The 7,210-nt window shown below is 33.4% G+C and overlaps 1 protein-coding gene across 2 annotated transcripts in view; it reads right to left on the bottom strand.

The window, feature by feature from the left end:
- Cadm2 (cell adhesion molecule 2) overlaps nt 1–7,210 on the bottom strand; it is a 1,155,779-nt gene that overhangs the window by 140,494 nt on the left and 1,008,075 nt on the right. The gene's annotated exons all lie outside the window — the stretch shown is intronic.

The raw sequence follows: 7,210 nt of genomic DNA, 5'->3' as shown, positions 1-7,210 counted from the left end.
TATCAAGTATTTCACACAATTGTTTCTTCAACTATTTATAGATGGCTATGAATACTATTATTGTGGGCTGAATGCATTCATGTGCATTTGAATAACAACACATTCATTGTCACAGGACAAGCAGGGACTTACAATAAGGAACCCCCAATGAACTCAAGATCAAGTACTGTCTCAGATGCATTCTGCAGAATCCTTTTTGTAAAGGCAAGCCTGCAGCTCTGAGAACATACTGCTTGCTTTAAAATACAGTGGACAAATCACATCACACAGCTATTAATATATTCCTGAAAGGTAATATTCAGTTTTGTAACAATATAATTCTAAGAAAAATAATTGTTTCTGCTTAATGAAATCAACCCTTGTGGAAGAAGATTCAAGAAAACTACAGCATTTAGGTATATCATGTGATAGCCTTTAATGAACACAAAAGTACATTATTTCATAGAAGAAATATGAAATAAGATATAAAGAGCAGAGGGACAATGTATGCACACTAATTTTTACAGCCTTGAACTATGGTGACCCAGAGTCCATGTGTGGTTTCTTTCGCTCTTATCTCCATATCCTGCACCATAAACACATTAGGCTCTGACCTCCCCAGAGGCTCACAGTTATTCTCACTCTCTCCTTAGGCTTAATGGAAGAATGGAATCCATCTAACATTATCTTAGCTCTTTGGCTCTGAAAATAGCTACTAAAGAAGCATCAATAAATTTTGTAATTTTTGTTAGTTATTTTGTTTCAGAAATATTTTTATAAGAAATGTTGAGATTTTTTCAAATCTATAATAATAAAATATAACCCTGTGGAAGTTCTTATATTTTGAAATTATGTTTCAAATACAGTCTTTCTCAATTCTTTAAGCAAGACGGTATATTTAGGATAACCAAAATTACAAACCAGGAACAGGGGCTGAGACTTATAATCAGAACATTCGTGAGACAAATGCATTAGGAATGCCAGTTCAAGTACAGCCAGGGTACATAGTGATTTCAGGACCTTAGATGTATATCAGTACGATGACATTTTCCTAAAAAAACAAGGCCCTGAATTCAGACCCAACTCCTATCTACCATCTATCTATGTAGCTATCTATGTATCTATGTATCTATCTATCGATCTATCGATCTATCTATCATCATCTGTCATCTATCTATCTATCATATATCTATCTATCTATCATATATCTATCTATTACCTATCTATCTCTCTATCATCCATCTATCATCTATCTATGTTCTATCTACCTATCTACGTATCTATCTATCATCTATCTATGTATCTATCTATCTTCTATCTCTCTAATACAAATATTATTCTGGTTACAAATAGGCATTGTACCTTATTGTGCTATAAAAAGACCCTGAATGAAAAATTATTTTGAAAAATATGAAACATTTATTCTATTTTTTAACTGATATAAGAAAAGTTATGAATAAATGCTTAAAGCCTTTTGACATTTAGCTAATATATATACAGCAAAATTTGTTTTGTCTCACCATCTTTATAAAAGAAAATTTCGTTTCCAGGGGAAAAGTTGGTCAACCATAATCAGAAAAGTATAACTCTAGGAAACAGATTGCCTTAATTTGTTTCTATGAGGATCATTTTATTTGTTGATCCTCTGATTGACTCTAGAGTGTTCACCTAATTTGGTCAAAGAACATTCCAGCTGTTACTGAGACAATGTCTTAATGTTAGATTAATATTTACATTAGAAGACTGAGTAAAGAAGATTACATTCCACATTGTAGATGGACCTGACTCAATTAATTAGATTCCTAATAGAATAAAAAAGTCATCCTACCCTAAGCTGAAGAGGATTCTTGTAACCTGAATAGCTTTGAACTGGGACACCTGCATTTTTTTTTTACCTTTTGGCTTGCTATAATTTGAATCTAAAATGTTCTGGAATGGCTAGTATTGAAATCTTGGTCACCAATCTGTTGCAATGTTCTGAGGTGACAGAAACTTTAGGAGGCATGAGTGTTTTGGAAGGAAGTTGGCTGGCTGGGAAGTGCTGTTTTATGAAATACCTCGACAGAGTCAGTCTCTGTCTCTGTCTCTCCCTCCCTCCCACCTTCTCTCCCTCCCTCCTTCTCTTCCTTCTTTGAGGCCCTGAGGTTAACAAGCCTCATCTGTTAAGTTTTCTTACTCTGATACAGAGCCCCAAAGCAACAAAGCCACACAGTCATGGACTGAAACCTCAGCAACCATTGGGCACAACAAAGGTTTTCCCCTACCAAAGTCAATATTTTAGATATTTGATTGTAGTAAGTCACAGAAGATTAAGTTAAGGACTACAATGGAGATAGGTTTTCTTTCCTAAGGTCTAAACCAAAAGACTTTGCAAGAATCAGAAACACTTGGTTCTCAGGGCACCTAGACCCAGGCCATGGCCATGGCCATGGCACTTCCCAATTTCTACATTACTGGCTCCCTCTGTTTAGTCTGGGACTGTGAGCTTCAACAATTGTGTGAACAATTCCTGAAAATAAATCTTTTTTTTTACCTTTATGTATAAGTAGCTCTGATTCATTTGGATGGCTCAGATTTATAAACTATCTCAACAAAGAGAGTCAGGTATATTTTTTAAAAATAATTGAGAATCATCTCAGTAAGCAGTGGGATATGAATTTGGAATGAAATAAAGAAATAAATCTTGTATTCTTGATCAGCATATACCCTGGGCAACCCAGGTTCACTTCTGCTGTAACTCTGAGAGATGATATAAGATATCTCTTATAATTTCCTTATTTGATGGATATAATATAGATTATGTTGGTAAATTGTCATGTGGTGCTTAAGATCACTGAAAGCATGAAAGACTCTGGAAGCATGGAGGCAGGCACCCTCTTGCCTCTTGTCTCAGACTCAAGCATGCTTATGTCAACTCTTTTTTAAACTCCTGGTAATAGCTATGTTAGATTGGCTTTGAAATGAGAAAGGCAAGAACAACAAAACAGTCCAAGTAAACACATTGTGCCCTTCAGAACAGACAAAAGGAGAAGAAATTTCCAAAAGATGTTATGGTTGTTTATCCCTTGGTATAAAAAATACCTGCAGTGGAAACAGGAAGCCTAGAGCTCATGCATGGAAAAAACGTTCTGCTCAAGCAGATTCCAGCTACTGCCTCAGCTTTCCCAATCAATTATCGCTGGATGCTTGTAAGACCACAGTTTGATGCCATTCCTTTTGTTTGTGCTCTCAATCTGCCTACTCCAGTAGTCACTGCTGGATGCTGTAAATTCCGGATTTGATGATGTTTTGCTATCTATCTGTTGCTTCTATCTACCAGGTATTTGATATTTGTCCTTTGCTTTTGTTTGCTATGCAGTTAATAAACACACTCATTCAAAAGTGAAAGCACAGGGATCATAGTCATTCTCTGGACCTTATGGAATAATGGGCAAGGAACAGAACAGTTTTAGAATATTTGCCTCTTAAGAGGGTTTTAGTTGAAAGTGGTTTCTGGTTAGAAAAGGGGGCAAGTACTGATACTACTGTACTATTCAGAATGCAGGAGAGAAGTCCCCAAAGGGTATGGCAGGTTATGGCCAGTGTTTGCTTCAGTGAAGTAAAAAATAGGTGGCAGACAAGTGTGAGAAAGAAGGAAAATAAGAAATGGGCAGGTTTCTCCTAGGTCTACATACTTAGTTTAAGTTGTTTACTACAGGTGAGAGTTTACACTACAAATGGTGTCCCAAAGTATGATTCAGCATTCCCATTTAATGTCCCATGGAATTTCATTTATAAATTGGTGCCAAAGCAGGTTATACAGAGAAAGCATTCCATGAAAATATCAAAAATAAATCAAATAATTTCTAAGCTAACAAAATTCAGGAGACATAATAAGATCTGCATTTTTAACTTCAGAACTGTTCAGAATGTTGGTAAGTTCCTATGCTAAGAATTATTTTTTCTGAATAAGAAAAAGTAACTTATGAGTTGGTTGTGGTGGTGCATGTCTGTAATCCCAGCACTTTGAGGCTGTGTAGGACTATGCATCAAGGATATGTTGACCCACTCCCTTCACCATTTTTTAAAAATCCTAACAAACAAACAAACAAATGAACAAACAGTTAAAAGAGGCAGAAAAAGAAAAGTATTTTATTAAATGGGAATAGAAATTTAAAGGACATCTCTTAAATTTCCTTGTTGTCTCCCTTTTACTCAGGCATACACATGGACACAGACACCAACAATCCTGGTTTAACTGAGTTCTCAAATGCTGCAATTTTTCTTCCAAATTCTGTTCAGTTGCCATTTTCCGATTTAGCCTTTGAAAGTTTGTAATCATGGAAAATACGATTCGGATTTTGTTTTCAAATACCTTCCAGCCACTCCCATTTATTCCTACCAATCATTCACAGATTTATATTCTAGAGCAATTTCATTCTGATCCTATACTTATTTCTGTGGGTCAAACTAAGGGCATATTCATTGAAATCTGGGCAAGGTTGGATACATTGGCATGCTTTAAATGAACTGAAAATTGCAACTTTTCCTTCACCTGTCCCTCAGGCAATCTCTTTAATCTGCTAGATATCACCAGCGTCACCAGCACCCATGGAGATATCTCTGATTACTTTGTCATAATCTATTGGTCACATTCTGGCTGATCTACTTCCTCAACTATTTCAAATGCATTCATTTCTTTTTTATAACTTCAAAGTCACTTTTCTATTTACTAAATAGTATACAGTCTCCTCTGTGCAAGCATTATGCCACACTCAATCTAACTCGTAAGCAAAACAAAACAAAACAAAAAACCTTGGCAACTCACAATAGAACTGTTAACATCAACTTTTAAGTAAAAATTTGGCATATTAGTCTTTGCTTGTACAAAAAAAATGATTTGATTCCCAGCACTATCTGTTTCCTTCTTTGCTTTCTTGTCTTCTGCTCCATTTGAATTAGATAATTAAATACTCTTCAATAAACATATTTCATCTTGTCTTTGTACAGTTTATCAGACTACTCCATTGCTTACTTAACTCTTACATGCATTTTAAAGCTTAACAGTTAAAAATAACTTATTTGAAAGACATGTATTATATAAGATCTTTTGCTTATTTAACTCTTTTTTATCTTTTAAATGTTAACCCAACTGTATATTCGAATACATTTGCTATTTTATTTTTCATGCTTATATAAATTTTTATGCTGCTGCTGTGCCCTCAGTGTTCATTTTGCCTGGTGCTTTACTCTAAGCCCATAATTCATAAGCAATTGTGAAATAAATGTACTAAAATTTCTGATAGATCTTATCATTAATTTGGTACACGGTTCTGAAAAATTAAAAGATATGCAATTGGAACTTTGTTAGTGCCTACTACATCGATAATGACTCGTAAATGCTCGAGTTAAAAACCTTACATTAACTTTTAATCTTAGCTCACATTTACAATAATTAAATGTATGTTGCTAAATAGCTTCCTGCTATAAATTTTCTACATTAGATATAAATAGATGACATCTTTCCATGATTATAAAAGTAATGACTTATTTTTAATGCAAGCAAAACAAATGAAACAAGTTTTCTCTCATCATCTGGTTTTTGACAGAGGGGATAATTTATGCACAGAAAATTGTGCAATTATTAAACCAAGTTTCTAGGTTTTATACTCATAAAATGTTAGCTGGCATCTTAAAATGTGATATATTGTAATGCACATGAATTACAGATATTAACACTCAGATCCTAGAGCAACATAAGTATAGCAATATAAGTGTTGCTCCCAAACTTGTATTTCTCCCATCTTGTTTTACTTTGTTTTGTTTTAGCAACAGACAGTAATTTGGATTTTGACAAAATTTTACCTTAGTTATAAAGAGCTTTGCTGTTCATATAAATACCTACATGTATATGATTTTTGTCAATTATTTTACTGTTTATGAAATTGATAAATTATTATTTGGGTAAAAATATTTCTGATAAATATCTATGATATCCTCACAAGGCATTTTAAAACAGGGTTGAAATTCCCATAATTACTCTGCTTAACTAGCAAAAAAAGGCCATAAGATGGATACAAAGAGGCACATAGAGAGTAATTTTGGGAGTTTTTGCCTTTGCGAATTTCTTGAACATATTTACCTAAGCAATAAAGTCTTCATATAAACTTTTCATTGTATGTTTTGGTTTTATATATGAAAATGAATGGAATATTATGAAGGGATGCAATGATATAATATTTTATAATATCTTAAATTTACATAATTGTTATATAATCAACCTTTTGTGCTAATTTAAGTATAAATAATAATGAGAAAGTAATTACTACATAATTAAAATTTTATTCAGTGTATTTACAAAATTATATATTAATTATTTATAAAATCGTTTTTAGCTTTTCTTTGCCTGTATTTCCTAATTTACTTATGTTTTATTTCAGGTTGGGGGATTTAAAAAAGTATTTTATTTGCTATTTTTATTTTACGTATATGAGTGTATTGCCGGCTTATGTATACGTTCACCCTTGTTGTGCAATGCCTGCAGAGGTCAAAAGAAGGCATCAGATCACCGGGAACTGGAGTTATGGATGGTTGTTAGCTGTCATGTGGGTGCTAGGAACCAAACCCTTGTCTTCTACAAGAGCAGCCAGTGCTCTTAGCTGCTGAGTCATCTCTCCAGCCTAAACAAGATTCATTTTTTTATCATTTCAAATATATTTCAAAAGACCAGGAATATTTTTATGGATAAAGATTCAGTTAAACAGCAGTTCCAAAATTGTTTCAGACATTTTTTTTATTTGCCAGTCTCAAAGTAACATAAGTTACATTTGTCTTCTACAAGAGCAGCCAGTGCTCTTAGCTGCTGAGTCATCTCTCCAGCCTAAACAAGATTCATTTTTTTATCATATCAAATATATTTCAAAAGACCAGGAATATTTTTATGGATAAAGATTCAGTTAAACAGCAGTTCCAAAATTGTTTCAGACATTTTTTTTATTTGCCAGTCTCAAAGTAACATAAGTTACATTTATTCCTAGACAACAACTTTAAAAATCATAAGATTATTATTTTAATAATTTGAAGATATGTACATATTCCATTTAAATGAGTTATGGGATGCACTGTACCAATTGCTTTTTTTTTAGGCTTAGGAATATTGCATTATTACTGCCTTTCTTTGCTCTTACTTTGCCCTTCATATTAAAGAACTGATTGATGGACATGATGATGGACATATTTTAAAAGTGTAAAA

The sequence above is a fragment of the Nannospalax galili genome, unplaced genomic scaffold (genome assembly GCF_000622305.1).
Source record: "Nannospalax galili isolate Female #2095 unplaced genomic scaffold, S.galili_v1.0 scaffold293, whole genome shotgun sequence".
Taxonomy (NCBI): Eukaryota; Metazoa; Chordata; class Mammalia; order Rodentia; family Spalacidae; genus Nannospalax; species Nannospalax galili.
This window is presented reverse-complemented; position numbering and strand designations above follow the sequence as displayed.